Below are 16,329 nucleotides of genomic sequence, written 5' to 3' on the forward strand. Positions count from 1 at the left end.
AATATAATCTCCAGCTATTTTCTCATGCTGTGTAGTTCATTTTTACATAAAATGTGTTTGTTGCCAAGTTGCAAGCAAGTAAATAAGCTACAAAGGTATTTGTTTTGTGCCAATGGATGGATGAATGTACTTCTTGAATCTCATTTCACTTGCAAAAATGGGGCAACAAACACAACTGTGATGTGCGTTATGCTCAAATATAGTCCTGAAATTCCAGTACACTTAGCTAAGATATTTAATAGCATAAAAATCTCAAGTTCTCTATGTAGCAGCATTAAGGTGATGCGTGAGTAGGAGGAACAAAAGAAAGTACACAACAAAAGGAACAATGACACTGACCAGTCTAATAACTGGCACTCTAAGTGTCTTTTCTGGAAAATTTGTTTGTACAGCATTCCTGTCTCCCTTTATTTGGTTACCACAAATGTTCTCAAAGCTGCCTTCAATGGCATCCTTGTTTGTTTGAACAACTCATGCCTCATCAGCATCCTTCTGCAGCTTTAACAGCTCTTAATTACAGCATTTCTCCATTCTGCAGGACCAGGGCTTACAGAGAATGGCAACCATGCAGCTGAAAGTGCTTTCCACAACAAGGTCCTTGAATTTGTGCTCATTAAACTCTGGCATTTGGCCACTCACTCACCTTTTTGACCATAATATTTTGTTTAGTAAAGTCATCAGAGGGAAATGACAGTAATAGTCTGTAATAGTTTCTAATTGTCTGACATGCATACAGCTTTCTCCTACTAGGAAAAAAGTGTCTGCCAGTTTCTGCATAGACACTTTACCTTAATCTGGTTTGACTTTTTGGCATACACAAGAAGAACTTGTAGCATCCTTAGCTTCACTGTTTATTTCAGAGCAACATAAAACCTTACTGCCTTGCAGTCTTCTTGCATCTGATGACATGTTTTGTTCAACACTCTTTGCAGTAATGTCCATGAATCAGGCTGGTGCTTCCCAAAGAAAACTTCTGTTGGCACAAAGACAGGGACTCCCATACATCAATGATACATACCACAACATATCAAGGAGAGACTGGACATGGACAGAGCAACTTATCAAGACAGTATTCACTGTTTTCTGCTCCAGGCTCCTAAGACAGCTCCCCTAAGTGTGATTGCTCACAAATGCACATTTTCTAGAGCTCCTATCAGAATCTCAGGTGACAATTCAAGGGTGCCTCTTAATTTAGCAGAGATCTATAGTCTATTAATGAATTTGTAAACATGTATAAGAAATTAATCTTTCTCTTCTGTGCAGCTGGAACCTAGCTGACATCTTTTTGCACTTCACTTATGATGTTGAAAACAATTAGGCTAACACACACCTCTTCCAGACTTTTTCTGCAGGTAGGATTGCTGTGAAAGTTTGGCATTTACAATGCTGCTCTATATTCAGTCTCCATGTTCTTGGAAGGAGGTCTTCCCTGTTGGTGCCAAGTGCCATATTTTCAGACATTCTGACTATCTACACTCTGCAAGAATAAGCTCACCTCAGTGATCACTTTTAGTATCACCATTTTCAACAGCAAATTTATTCACTAGTTCAACTTAAATTTATCTTCCAGATTGAAGCACTGTCTTCATCAAGTCTGCCTTCATCTACCCTGTTCATTGCTCCCATACATTAGCTTGTAATGATATTTCTTATTCCAGCAAAATCTTGCAAAAGTTATATAATCCTTTTACATTTTCTTGCTTATTTCATGAAACATTCTTCATCTTCTTCACTGAATAGGTTGTCAAGTCTTGAAGCAGCCTGCTCAGGAAACTGGTTGAGACATCACCCTGGGACATAAGTAAAAGACCTGTAGACATGGTGCATTAGGAACATGGCTTGGTGGTGGTCTTGGCAGCTCTAGGTTGAGGTTGGACCTGATGATCTGAACCTGATGATCTGAGTCTTTTCCCACCTAAATGATTCTAATATTCTGTCAGTTTCAGTTGTCCTAGTGATTAACCTCCCCTTCCACACAGAAAGAACAACTAACTCTTCATCTTTCATGAGCTTTAGGCATGAGAAACGAGTAAGCTTTAGACCTTCAGGTTTCAAACAACTCATGATCTCTCTCCTGACACAGAAGTTTCCTCTGCTCTGGGAAACATCTGTATCTGCAAAAAAAGTGTCCCAAAAAGATATCCCAGGCAACATACATTTTATGGGCCAAGGGAATGCTGAACTTGAGCTCTCATTTACTTATCTACCTGAAGGGAGCCTGCAAGAAAGATGGAGAAACTTTTTAAAAGAGCTTTTTACAATGTAGTAACAGGACAATGGGGAATGGCTGCAAACTGAAAGAGAATAGGTTTAGATAAGACATTAGGAAAAAATTTTGACTGTCAGGGTTGTGAGGCACTGGGACAGATTGTCCAGGGAATTTGTGAATGCCACATCCCTGGAAGTGCTTAGATCCAGGTTGGATGGAGCTCTGAGCAGCCTTTTCTAATGAAAGATGACCCTGCCCACAGCAAAGAGTTTGAGGCTAGATGATCTTTAAGGCTCTTTTCAGCACAGGCCATCCTATAATTCTGTGATTCTAATACTCTTGGCTCTGGTTACAAGCTTCTTCCAGTCCCAAGTTCAAAGACTCTAGATAAGCTGTCAGAGTGTAAAGGACAGTATCAGAGAATATAGAGGACTATAAATGCTGGCAAAAATAGAGATAGAAGATGTTATTCAGTTATCTCATTTTGGGATAATGTGTGAAACAGTCCTATAAACTAGAAATCTAACCTTGAAATCCTAAAATCATCCTCAAATAATCTTAACAGAAGTATGTAACATCTTAGAATTGTATAACAGTGTTAGTGAACATGAAATTTTGGGAATTTTTTCCCATTCTTGTCTGCAGGTTTCAGTTGTTTGAAAGAATCATTACTATGTTATAGTCTATGAGAACACACTCATTACTCATTACTTCTTTAAGGAAGAATTGGAAAATTGCCTTAGATAATGGCAGTAGTTTTGTTGAAAAGCTAGGACACTGAGCACATCTACAGAGAATCTACAGGTGTATTGATGGTATGTGTGGTCTGAACTCCTAGACCACTAGTGGTAATACTGTCAATGTATCAATGACTGACCCAGACAATCACAGGGAATATTTTGCACAGAAAGCCCCATTTCCCTTGAATTGCACTCCAAGAGAAGTGATTTTTAAATAATCTAAATATAGATTTTATATAGAGTATATATATATATATATATATATTATAATTTGTATATTTATATATATATACATATATATATAAATATACAAATATATATATACATATATATATATAAATATACAAATATATATATATATATTTGTATATTTATATATATATATGTATATATATAAATATACAAATTATAACAAGACATGAACTCTCCAGGTTTAAAGTCCTGAAAAGAAACTCACCCTTCTTTTCCCTTTTTTTTTTTCTTTTTCTTTTTAATTGTAATCCTCTTTATATTTAAAGACAGCAACATATGAAACAGTCTTAAAAGCACTGGAGCATGAAACCTGAACTTCTGACATGGTCTTCAAAGCCATCCTGTACAAATCAGACAGCTGGAGGCAAAGAAACTTCTGTCCAGCCAATCAAAGGCAATCAAACTCCTTGCCCTCATACAAGCTCACTTTACAAAATGAGCCCCTTTAGGTAACTGACAGTTGCAAATGAACTTTCATTAAATTAAATGAATTTTCAAGGAATGGGCATACATAGGATTTCAACTTACTTTAGACTGCTAACACCATTTGAAAGATACGGTTTACTTGGAAGTCTCCTTAATGAAAGTTTCTCACCAAAGAGCCATCAGCAGCAAATATAGCATAGCAAATCAGGTGAAAAGCTACATATTTAAAAACCTCTAGTAGCAATCCCAAAACCTGTGTCTCCTGTCACATGACAGATGGAGCCTTGTCTAACTCTAAATCATGGTGTGTGGATGGAGACATCCAAGATCACCAAGTTGCTTGACAAGGTCTTGACAATTCACACATTTACTGCAAAATCTTGTTACCATTACTGTTAAGAGAGCATTTTTCCATTTATCTTTTCTCACATTCAGTAGCTGGTCACAGCAGTATTTGTTTTCCTGATGTGATCAGCTCAATGGTGTCTGAAAATTTCTGCTCTTACAGCTGTCAATTTACAGCAAGCCTTGGCCTGCAATAAAACAACAATTACCAAAGTGAAGGTTGTTATAGATGTCTGGAAGCACTGAGGAGGAGAGGAAAGGAAACAGCAGATGCTATAAGTTCTGGACTTCCAGAGGGCATCCCTGAAACACTTTGTCTGGCCTTGTCCCTGCACAGAAACACCATATCCAGCTCTGCGGACTGGTTTGATGGAGTGCATGAAGGATTTAGCACCACAAACTGTGCAGCACAGAAAGATTTAGCAACCTTCTCACACAAGCCAGAATCCTGTTCCTTTTATTCACCAGTGGGGAATTTTGCTTGCTTTTTTCCTACTTTTTTTTTTGTTTGTTTGTTTTGTTTGTTTGTTCTTGCTTTTTTTTTTAGTATACTCAGTATATTCTTATTGGTGTAAGGAATAAAAAAATCCCATACTACTCATGCACCAGCTTGAAGGCAAATATAGCATCTTGAACATCCCTTTGATAAACTGAGTTGGCTGACTTCTATTTTACTACTATAGCAGTTCTGTTGTTCAAAACAGACTGTTTTTAAGGTGACATGTAAAGCAGTACAAGCCAGGTACACAATACTTCCAGACAACTAAAATCTACCTGAATAAGCATAACAGCTTCATTTTATTCTGGTGGATATTTATTTGAGTTTGGTTTTTGGTGTTTGTTTTCATTTTTGGGGGGGTTTTTGTTATTAGTTTTCATTAATATACTGAACGTTAGAATACAGCTCAGAGCCACGGGCTCAAAGCAGGAGGATAAACCCTATTTAATTAGATAAATCTAAGTTTTTCTATTTTTAATTGCCTGAGGAGGATTATGTCCGAAAGTGAGGGCTATTTTTTAGTATGTTTATAAAGATTACATATTTGGACAATAAATTCTCATATTAAATTTTCAAAACCATGCAGGAGAGTTTATTTAAAATCAGGAAAACCACATTTATTCAACACTGTTTATGATTCTATGTGCCTCTGAATACTGTGGGACTGAGTACTTATTAGGGCAAAGTGTGATGTGACAGTAGAGTTAATGAGCAAGTGAAGGTTCTAGTAAAGTTCCAAGGTTGTGTTTCCCCGCTATTTTGACCTGGGTTTTGCTACCTTAAATTTATTTTTCAAAGATGCACTGTACAATTTTCAGTGAAAGGCAAAATAATTGATTGTAGCAAGCACTACATAATAAACCTGGCAATAAAACTGTTGCAGCTCCAGACAAGGACTGAACTACTTTGGTCTGGAAGCTACTTGGACCTGGCAGTGTCTGGAATGGTGGCACAAGCTCAGTCTCAGCATTCAAATTCTCTGATGCTTTGAGATGTTGCCAAACATTGAAGGAAGAATGATAGCACAAATTGACATTTCTTACTGCTGAATTGTCCAAAAGTCAGTGAAACTGAACTCTGGGATAGAAAAATGATAAGGAAACACTTCTCTGTTTCACAGCTCTTCTTCCTGAAAACCATGGGATTTCATGAAGCAGTGACTAGATATACTTCTATTAAGATTACTTCTATAAAGCAGTGAGCCAGAAACCACAGAGATCACTACCAATTGCCCCCATGATTATTTCTTTCCTCCCCACTCCCACCTCCCCCAGTTTATTCACCTCTAGAAGGCAGAAACCCATGTAACATAACTCAAGAGAAGTAAAATTCACTCTGAGGAAATGCGAAGATTGGAAAATGAAGTACACAAATGACAACCTCCTATTTATTCTGTAATTATGCACAGTTGCCTCCAAGACACTATTCTGATGCTGTTGTTGTTGTTAACAATATGGATTAATCTGCCTTTCCTTCCCCAAACATTTAGGGTTGCTGGCCTGATAGCAATCTTGGAAATTTTATTCCACTTTCCAAATGCAAATTGGCTAAACTGATAAGACCTTTTTTCAGTTCAAGGAGTTGTGAAAACCTTGTGAACCTAAATTCAAGCTAAAAATACTAACTTGACTCATTAAATTGCATATCTTCATGCCTTGTGATTATCTTTTTTTTCTGCCCTCTGCCTCATATGACTCCCAAGTGTGTAACAAGCAGATGTCTTAATCCATGACTACACTTTAATTTGAAAGCCAGCCCAGCCATAGAAAGTGTCTCCTGGCTTTGGCTGGGACAGAAAATTTTCTTAGTGCCAGGTACAGTGCTGTGCTTTGGATTTGGTATGAGAATGATGCTGATTACTCGCTGACACCTTGTTTGTGAGTCAAGGACTGTTCAGTGTCTCATTCTTTTCCTGTGAGTGCATGCACAAGAAGCTGTGAGGGAGCACAGCCAGGACTGCTGACCTGAACTGGCCAAAAGGATATTCCACGCTACAGAACATCATGTCCAGTATATAAACAGAGGAGATTTGGCCAGGTGCTACCAATTGCTGCTTGGGGATGAGTTGGACATCGGGCAGCATGAGGTGAACAATTGCTTTGTGCAGCACTTGTCTTTCTTGGGTTTTATTCCTCTTGCACTCTCCTTCTCGTTGTTGTTAATATTATTATTGCTGTTATTATTATTACTATCATCATCAGAATCACTATAGTATTAGTATTATTATTAGTATTAATAATGACTAAATTAATTAGTTATTTTTTGTTTCAATTATTAAATGCTTCTTATCTCAACCCACAAGGTTTACCTTTTCTTTCCAATTCTCTTCCCTCTGGGAGATCGGTGGGGAGGGCAGTGAGCAGCTGCATGGTACCTAGTTGCCAGCTGGAGTTAAGCCACAACAGAAATAACTGGAAGCTGGGCAAAGGGTGTCCTTCTGCTTCTTCAGAGAAAGAAGGGATGGGATTAATCCTCCACAGCTCCAGACTGAAAGGACTGGAGAAATGAGAGGCACTTCCCAGCTCCCAGGGAAGAGATAAAGGGATTAATGGTCCTAGAAAAAATTACCTTCATTAAGCTACAGGATTGGCCAAGATAAAAAAAATTCTAACTGACTGAAACACACAGATGTGTTATGATTCAGTAACAGTCCACAGAAGGACACAATGCTTCTAAAATCTCTGATCATACCCCAAAAAATCCTGCAGATGGATAAGGAAACCAGCCAGGGAAAGTCAGTTTCCTATAGCTCTCACTTTTATCACTTTTGCTGAACTGAAATTAGAGGGAAATTGTATGAAGGTTTTACTAATCTTATATGTTGCTTATTTCAATTTGCAGATGTCCCTGAACACCAAAATGTCCTCAGGGTTGATGCAGTAACAACTGTTGTGTTTAGCTGGTGGGACATCTTCACAGTTCTGCATTGACTCAGAGTGCTTAATGGAGATAAGCAAGAGACAGAAGGAGAGAGATATCTATCCAAAAGGCTAAAATCTAATCACAGCTTACTTCTATCCTTGGTCCAAGGATGTTCAGACTTTGTATGTGTAATCCAGATGTCAGCTGAAGAGGATATCATAGGGTTGTTACCAGATTTACTTAGAATTAAAATGCTAGACTTTTTGCAGTCAAGGCTTGTTCTTCACATTTAAGGGTACAGGATAATTTTTCCGAAGAGTTTCAAGAAGGAAACTAATAAAATAATCTATTATAACTTACTGGGGACAAAATAGTGTTCTGTGTATTTGGCATGGGTGTGGGAATCAAAATCATGTTCTGTGGTGGCTTTAAAGCACTAGCTAAAAATAACCAGAAAACTTACTCATCACTTGCTGTGAGATATGGGTTAGAAGAAGGACAAAACAGGCTCAAAACTTAAAAGTAATAACAAAATTTATTAATAGAACTACAAGAATAAGAACCGGAGTAAAACCTCCAGAAACCTTTCCTCCCCACCACCCAACCATTCCCTTGTCCAACTGACAACACAGAGACAAACCCTGGTGGTTAAAACAGTACTAACTATACAATAGTCTTTTCATCAGTCTTTGTAGAGCAAGGAGCTCCCTTTTGTCATTCCATGGAGAGTTCTCCACAAGAAAACAGTTTTCTCATGGTTTTTCATTCCCATGATAGCAGCCGCCTGGGAAAAAAAACCTCTCTGCCATCATGTCCTCCTCCCATTTTCACCCCACTCTGAGGTGTGTTCATGGGCCATGAACTCAACAGGTATTATTTTAAGGAAGAGTTATTCACAGGCAAAGGTTCTCTTCATCTGTCTCCATGATCATCTCTGGGAACAGAGGTTTTCTGTTTTTCTCCTTGGGGGCCAAGGGTCTTCATCAACTCTCACTTCTCTTTCTCTGTTCCAGCATCTCATGGGATCACAACTACTCCACCATCTGCTCAGCTTCATCAGTGGATACCTTTGCTCAGAGCTACACTTTTAAATACTTCATTCCCTCCCAAATACTGTTTCACGAATTAAAGGAGTTTTTCAGAACATTATTGTCCATCTCCATGGCCTTACCAAAAGAATATTTCAGCTTATTAAAGCATCTCCTCATTCTCTTCCCATCTGAGGTTTGATTCCTTCCCTCACTGACTTTGATGGTTTATGTTATCTCTACATGCTGATTACTCTTGTTTTCCTCTCTCTGGAAAAAGGATTAAATCTGCAGGTCTCATCTGGGTATGAGATGGCTCAAACCACAACAGGTATTCATGGATTTGGATTTCAGCTCAGCAGGCTGGAAAGGCAGTGGACTGTTTTCAGGACATGGAAGGCTTCCCGGGTGGCTGCAGCAGAGCCCAGCCCCAGCCCAGGAAGGGAAAAATCCCCACAGGCTCCATCGCCTGCCTGGGAGCCACGGCAGGCCCAGCCCAGCCCCAGCCCAGGCCGCATGGCCTGGGGGAGAACGGGAGCCAGCCAGACTTCTGTTACATTTCCAAACCAGAAACAAAGAGAGCCAGAAACTCCTCGGCTTTGGTTTAAAAGGTGGTATTCACAGGGTTGATCTCACTTTTCAATGGTGAACAATACTGCCAGTTCTCGGAACACTAGACACTCCTGACAGTGCATTCCCATGAAATGCTCCTTTTCTTCACTGCTCACAGGTCTTCCCTCGAGGAAATCCAGCAGTTAGTTCCTGAATTTACTATCTGAGACTGCACAGTTTCTGAGCTTCCCTGATCTTCACATTCTTCCACTTTTTTATTCTTTTAGATCCTTCATGCAATGCATCATAACAGGAAAACGGAAAGGTAATTTTTGCATTTACAAGTTGCAGTGGCTAATGCACCTGAAACAGGGAAGTTTCGCTCTAATCCCTGTGTTGCTGTTGAAGCCATTCTTTGATTAAACATCATGAATGGAAGATGTACACATTCAAATGTTAATAAAATACTGCTTCTCTCACAGTCATCGCTGTTTAATAGAGGTCGTTTGATCTGTTTACAAAACAAATTATATTATTTTACACCCTTGGGTAGCACTCTATTCATAGGAGGCAATTTTAGTCTAATTTAATAGAGAAAAAGTATGCCTAACTTAAATACCCATGAAACCCACTCTTGAGCTTCAAGTAAATTGCATATTGTGAAGGGATGTAAACATATCTGTGCTTGTTAAACTGCTAAAATTAACGTATTCAAAATTTATTTACCGTATACAATTTTATCCATTCTCCAAGGATCTTTTAACAAATGCTCGATTTTAATGACTATTTTTAATATCTGTTTCAGAGGAAGGGAAATGTGTAGCCTTCCTGATACCCACAAATCCAGCCACCCCTATGAAAATAACCGCAACTCTCATTTATCACTAAAGAATCCTCCACCAACTCATAGTATTTCTACCTTTAAATCCAGCTTCTATGCTCCATTATTATATCATTATCTATTGAATTCTACATTTACTCATTAATTTCCTTACCTCTATAACTGGTGTTTCATCCTTAATTGCTTGTTTGAAACCAGTAGTTTACAGAGACACTTTGAGCTAATGGCCTGCTTATACTAAATGCTACAAGAGATATCTCAAAGATGTCTGAACCTAAGAATTTATGGATCAAATCACAGGATTTTCTAAGGAGAGTCAAGGCATGTATATATAGAAGTTGCTATGATGGACAGGGTGATCATAAACAGCATAGTCTTGTATTTTTGAGTACATTTTGCTGTCTATGTGTTCCTATTAACATCAGATAAGTAGCTTCTTTCATAACTGTATTATTATATACCCAGTAGAACATGTAAAAGCGCTCTGCAAACTTCCTAATTCCCCTGGAAAGTAGTCTGATCCATAAAGGCACCAAAAGTTACCCAGCACAGAATGTCAAAGCCAGTCAAATTGGCAGCACTAAAGCTCTCTATTTCCCTAGACAAAACCCACTACCTCAAGCTAAGAAATTCCCCCTGAGGAATATAGTTTGTCTACAAGGCAGGTGTTTTAAGCACAACAAAACAACAATGGAGTAAGTTACTTAAGCAAGTATTCAGGCTCCTTCATGTTTGCCTTCAATATACTAACTCTATACACAGAAGCTGGTATTTCCAATCAGGTCTTAATATTAACTTATCTGGTAAAGTTTTATCATACTAGCAGCTAGAGATCAAAACATTTACCATCATCTACCTTTTATAGCTTCTTTTGGAGACTAAAAAGACAAGAGGTTAATACCAAGTAGATAAATTATTTTTAGAGAAGAAGCTCTTTGCTTTGACTTCGTTTATGTCACTGTGTAGTCAAGAAAGGCTTTTAACAGAGTGCTTAGAGTCAGCCTCCATAGACCAGCTGCCATTTCTACATGTGAGAAACATGATTGTCTTTGTCTTTTTGTAGGTTCTCCTTCATGCCTACAGTGAAAGAATGAGTAATGCATTCTGGCCAGCTGCAGGCAGCTTGACATCCAGTTACCAGAGACACACATCAACTTTCCACAGTACCACACAGCACAGGCATTAGCAACATGATGACTTCAATTTTCTTCCACGCTAACTGTGAAAATTCATACTTATAAATATATCTTAAGCCAGGAACAAAACAGTAATGTATAAACAAGTAAGTGACTGCTTCTCTCTGCATGTGTGCACACTGATTTAAAAGAAAATATTTTTTACTGCTTCTACCAGGCCAAAAATTATGGCTTTGGTCATGATGTATTTCAAATTTTTACCTTCCTTGAAAAAACACATAATAGGTCAAAGATAACAAACTTGAACATGATGACATCATTAAAGGCAGGCCTATGCAGGACAAAAAAATTATGTAGATGTAAACTAGTGACATTGAATGCAAGTGCCATACTTTATTCAGGCTTCTATCCCAAGTTCATCATCTTTGCTAAGAAACTGTAAATTAGTATGGGTGTAATGTAGAGCAAATGCAGCCAATTGTTTCAATTAATAGCATTCACGGTATGAGATGGGATGCCTGCTATGTGAAATCACTTTTAGAGATCTGATTTATCCAATAGCTTTTTATCTCTCCTATGCAGTCAAACATTATACACAAATTTATGTATAAAGTCAATGCATTGTGGAAGAACCTTTCACTGAGCAGTTTTTGCAATTCTCTTCAGTCGACCCTTAAATGTATCTTATTTGCACTTACAGTATAACTTGAATATTTTTTATTCACTAAAAATACTATATGCAGACTGATACCACAAAGAAGACCCACATTAGGCTTTTTAACAGCAAAATATTCTCTTGACCTTTCAAGGTCTCTCCCTAGTAACTAAATAGCATCTCAATGTTATTAAATAAAAATCGCAATGCTATAAAATAAATGTACTTTTTAAACATACAAAATTAACTCCTTGAAAGTGATAGAACTCTTGCTAATTATTCAAATGGGGAAAAAAAGAAACTCAACAAGATGCATCTTCCCTTTCACTGAGGTTAACAGACTGAATTCTCATAAAAAGAAAATAAATCTTTCTAGCTAAGGCAGTTTATACCTGTGTTCTGTCAGAATTCTTTCCCTTCCAACTTCATTTAGACCATTAAGTGTTAGGTAACTAGTTGATAAATTTTGCTTTGGTTTGTTTGGGTTGTTTTGGGGTTTTTTTTAATGGGGACCTAATAGACAATACTATTTTTAGGGACTTGAGGAACATTCTTCTAATCACTGTCTTGCCTTTGCCAGACTAAGGTCATAAAGTCCTGTAAAGTTTCAATAGTTTAGCAGGAAGAAAATGACTTCTTGCTGATTTGACCAGACGGGAGCAGAGTACTTTGTCATGACCTCCAGAGAGATCAAAGGCAAGAGCTCAATGCCACAAATCAAATGCAAGCTATGGTTTTCATATTCTTCCTGATTTGTGAATTCTCACTGCCCTTTTCACTCATCTTCACAAATCCATAAACAAAAATGTCTTCAGACTTCCTGTGTGGGGAGAAGGCAGCGCAGACTAACCCATCTGTCACCTCCTGGCTGTGCAGCTCTTTCCAGGTAGCTCTGACTCCCTCTGCACATGCAGCCGGGACCTCACCCATGTCCTGGCTTAGCAACACACGAGTACAACTCCACACACTATTCATGGAGCATCCCTTGAAAGCAACATTGATTTTGTCCTCCTGAGTCATCCAAAAGTTGTTTTGCCGTGACAAACAGGTGGCCAGCCAGCAAAAGACAGAGGCTCCCTCACTACTCAGGGAGAATAAAAGCTGTTTTCAGTTTTCCTCATGCTGTAATGGCACCTGGAGTCCGAAAAGAAGCCGAGTTTGTACTGCTACTCTTGCCTCTTTTCAAAGCACTTCATCTGGGAGGGAAAGTGATCTCAAGAGAGCAAGGGCTACAATCCTGCTTTGGGACTGCAGCCAGCTGAGGTTTGCTCATATGGATAAGCACATGGGAATATGCAATCCCACTGAATTTTGTGCATCTTCATAAAATAATAGAAAGTGTCTTTATTCTCTCTCTTTATATCTCAATTTGTGCTAATTAATTTTTGTGAGCCATATAGTTTTTGAAAACACAAAAAATTGGAACAAGGTTAAGCATTTTTCTCTATTTGAGGTTCTGTGCTGATTAAAAACTCTTTCTGAAGAAAATGTAGACTCCATCGGACTTATGACTTTTGCTATGACTTCACAGCACACTTGAAATTTCCTGTCTTTTTATGTATGCCATAAAATCTAAGAATTATTTCTCAGGTTGCTTTCCTAAGACCCCATAAAGGGATATAATGACTAGTGTATTAACAAGTTGCTCTTCTTTTATAGTTAGGAAAAAGTAAAGTGAGTAGGAGAACTACTTGGTCTTCTGCTTTTATCTTGTGTACTACAAGGAAATTCTACAGGGACAGAGAATGATCAAGAGGGAACTTTTCCTTTTTAATTTTAAATTTAAATCATACTATACAGATGAAATAGAATAACAATAATTAACTTTAAAAATAAGTTCATATGGACATAGTAATATAGGCTGCACAATACAGAACTGCCAGAAAATGCCCTACTTATGATGTATAGTTTAAACTGCTTGCATCTGTAGTCCTCTGAATAAAATGGAAATTATAAGGAAGCATTTAAAAGCATTTATTCATCATGGTTTGGAGAAAACCATTTAAAGGAAAGTAGGATCAGAAGTTCTTTGCCTGATGCTGTAGGTCTAAAAATGTAGAGAGGGTTACAGCTATCAAATTTTATTATTAAACACGAAAATGTTATTAAAAATATAATTTCTTGCTAAGTTTCTTAATTTAAATCATACCATAGAGTATTTCTGGTTTCACAAATTCATGCTCTTTCTCTGATAATGACAAAAATTGCTGTATATTTAAAATTGGCCCTTCTCTTTTAAATGTAGAAAAATGTGTTTCCATTACTATTTGTCTTCCTAAACACTTTTTCTTCTGTTAAAGAAAACATGGATTGAGTTAAATGCAGGGTTTATTTTTCTCCTGCATGTTTCCTCTATCCTCCTTCACTTGAGAGCTGCTCATATTCTCACTTTGTGCAAGGCCACTAGTGCCACAAGTTGTAGCAGAGAAAGAGTCCTACCCAAAGGACAATCCCCTGACAACTGCAACATCATTTGACAAAACTCAGTGCTTTTCATAATTTAATCAGGTGGCTGTGCTGAATGCCTGCTTGCAAACAACTAAGATATCTATGCCCTCTAGAATCAGTTACTAATATCTGAAACTTTGGAGAAGGAAAAAAGGTTTTTGATGCAAACAATTGACTAAGAATTGTGTGGTTTTAGTTTGTGATTTTCAGAATTCTGGAGTTTCCATAATACAATTGAAAGGGTGTCAAATGGATCATAATTTACAAAAATGAGTTTGTATACTCCATGTAGCAACCCACAAGGATGTACCTCTTAATGGTTCCATGAGTTCCTTTGAAATTATAAAAAATGTGAAAAGCTCTGTCTAGATAAATCCACTGCTTTCAGAAATTCATATGACAATATATTTACATAGTTATATTTCTGTCACAGAGCAAACATGGAAAACCTCCAACAAATTCTTATTGTTTCATAATAATTAAAAATCATCATTGAAATGCAAGGATGAAAAAATTACCAGGTCATGGAGCACACAGGTTGTTACATTTTATTGTGGTTAATCAGATTATTGAAGACCATAAATATTCATTATAAAAGTGAGCCTCTTTTGATGTGCAGTCACATGTACAAAGTTACTAAGTGTGTGGATTTGTATGGTTGTATTGTTTGCATTGACACTTTTGGCAGGTCTATCTGAAGTGAGATTTGAAAAGCTTGTCTTTACGAACTCAGTTGCAATAGTTATATGCTCCCTTTATTAAAAAAATTCTTGTTTTACCGATAACTTCATATAACATATGGATATATGTGGCTGTACCAAAACCAATCTAGAAACATACTATTTGTGAAACAAAAAAATGTATTAAATGTATTAAACTCTACCTTGAGGTCTCCATGACCTTATCAAAACACTTACTCTAATTCTAAAACACTAAATATTGGGTTATTTGGGAATTAACAGGCACCTTTATTTTTTCTCCCTTTGGACAGAGAAGGACTATGGATGTCATTTATCTGGACTTCTGTAGGGCTTTTGACATGGTCTCCCAAAACATCCTTCTCTCCAAACTGGAGGGAAAAGGATTTGATGGCTGGACCATGATAGATAAGGAACTGCCTGGATGCATCCAGAGAATAGTGTTCAACAGCTCAGTCCAGTCAGTGATAACTGGTGTCCCTCGGGGGTCCATACTGGGGCCAGTTCTGTTTAGTATCTTCATATAATGGCATTGAGTTCTCCCTCTGCAAATTTGCACAGGACACCAGGTTGAGTGGTGCTGTTTACACTCCTGAGGGATGGGGTTCCATCCAGAGGGACCTGGACAACCTGGGGTACTGCTTCCATGGGAATTTCCTATGGTTTAACAAGACCACGTTGAGGCAACCCCCAGTACAAACACAGGACCAGGGATGAAGATCAAGAGCAGCCCTGTGAGAAGGACTGGGAGGTGAAATCTAAAAAACATCAGCATTAATTGTCATTGTTAGATGTGCTGCACATATCATACACAAGCAATCTTTCCCTTTACAACTGCTCAGTAACCTGCAGAGGCAAAAAATCTTCACCATTAATATGCAGCTACAGTATGTCAGTTTAAAAATTTCCCAGTATAACTACTGTAAACCATAAACTCCTGTGAATAATTCTGAAGGTTGAAGAGTTTATATGCAAATTAGAAAAAATGCTAATTGCTCAGTTTTTAAATCAAAATATTATCTAAGATACTGATCTCTAGGTTTTAGTGCTTCTTTCGTTCTACTCTTCATATGATATAGGCTGTATCCTGTAGTTTAATCTGGTGTGCATATAACACAGGTTTAAGCCAGAATATGCTTCACATGGGAACTTTAAAAAGCCATGGAGAAACAATGTGGGTTAGACTGCAGTGCACAACACTTTGCATTTCAGCCAGGTTATTTTTCCTCAAATTTTAAAAATATTGTTGCCAAAAAAGTGCATTCTTAATAGATGTCCCCAACACCAAATATGAAATTTGCCCATAATGTAACTTAAGCAGAGTCTGAACATCAAGAAGCACAGCTTTTGAAGCTTCATAGCCTTCTGCCAGTTCAGGAGGCTGTTTTACAAGACTGCTGCCTTTTGTCTATACTTAAAGTGTATCATAAACAGTACTGTTACATAATTCTGTTTTCAGACAGCTGTGGGAAGCTCACTGATTTTATTTTCTAAGATTCAAATCCACAGCACATCACAGAGTCTATTATTCATAGAGATAAAAGCCTTAGGTTTCTAAGTTCTGCAAACTCTTTAAATCAGGGCCAGCCAAGAATGGAGGCTCTTGCAGGTGGTTTCTGTTAGACCAGGAGATCAGCT

The 16,329-nt window shown here is 37.7% G+C and overlaps 1 long non-coding RNA gene across 1 annotated transcript; it reads left to right on the forward strand.

The window, feature by feature from the left end:
• Positions 1 to 9,091: 9,091 nt before the first annotated feature.
• Positions 9,092 to 13,033, forward strand: LOC147648291 (uncharacterized). The gene is made up of 2 exons (XR_015280431.1): positions 9,092 to 9,238; positions 10,818 to 13,033. It is a non-coding gene; the product is annotated as an uncharacterized LOC147648291 (long non-coding RNA).
• The last annotated feature ends 3,296 nt before the right edge of the window (positions 13,034 to 16,329 follow it).

This window comes from Cyanistes caeruleus, chromosome Z (genome assembly GCF_971803275.1).
Source record: "Cyanistes caeruleus chromosome Z, bCyaCae1.hap1.1, whole genome shotgun sequence".
NCBI classification, from domain to species: Eukaryota; Metazoa; Chordata; class Aves; order Passeriformes; family Paridae; genus Cyanistes; species Cyanistes caeruleus.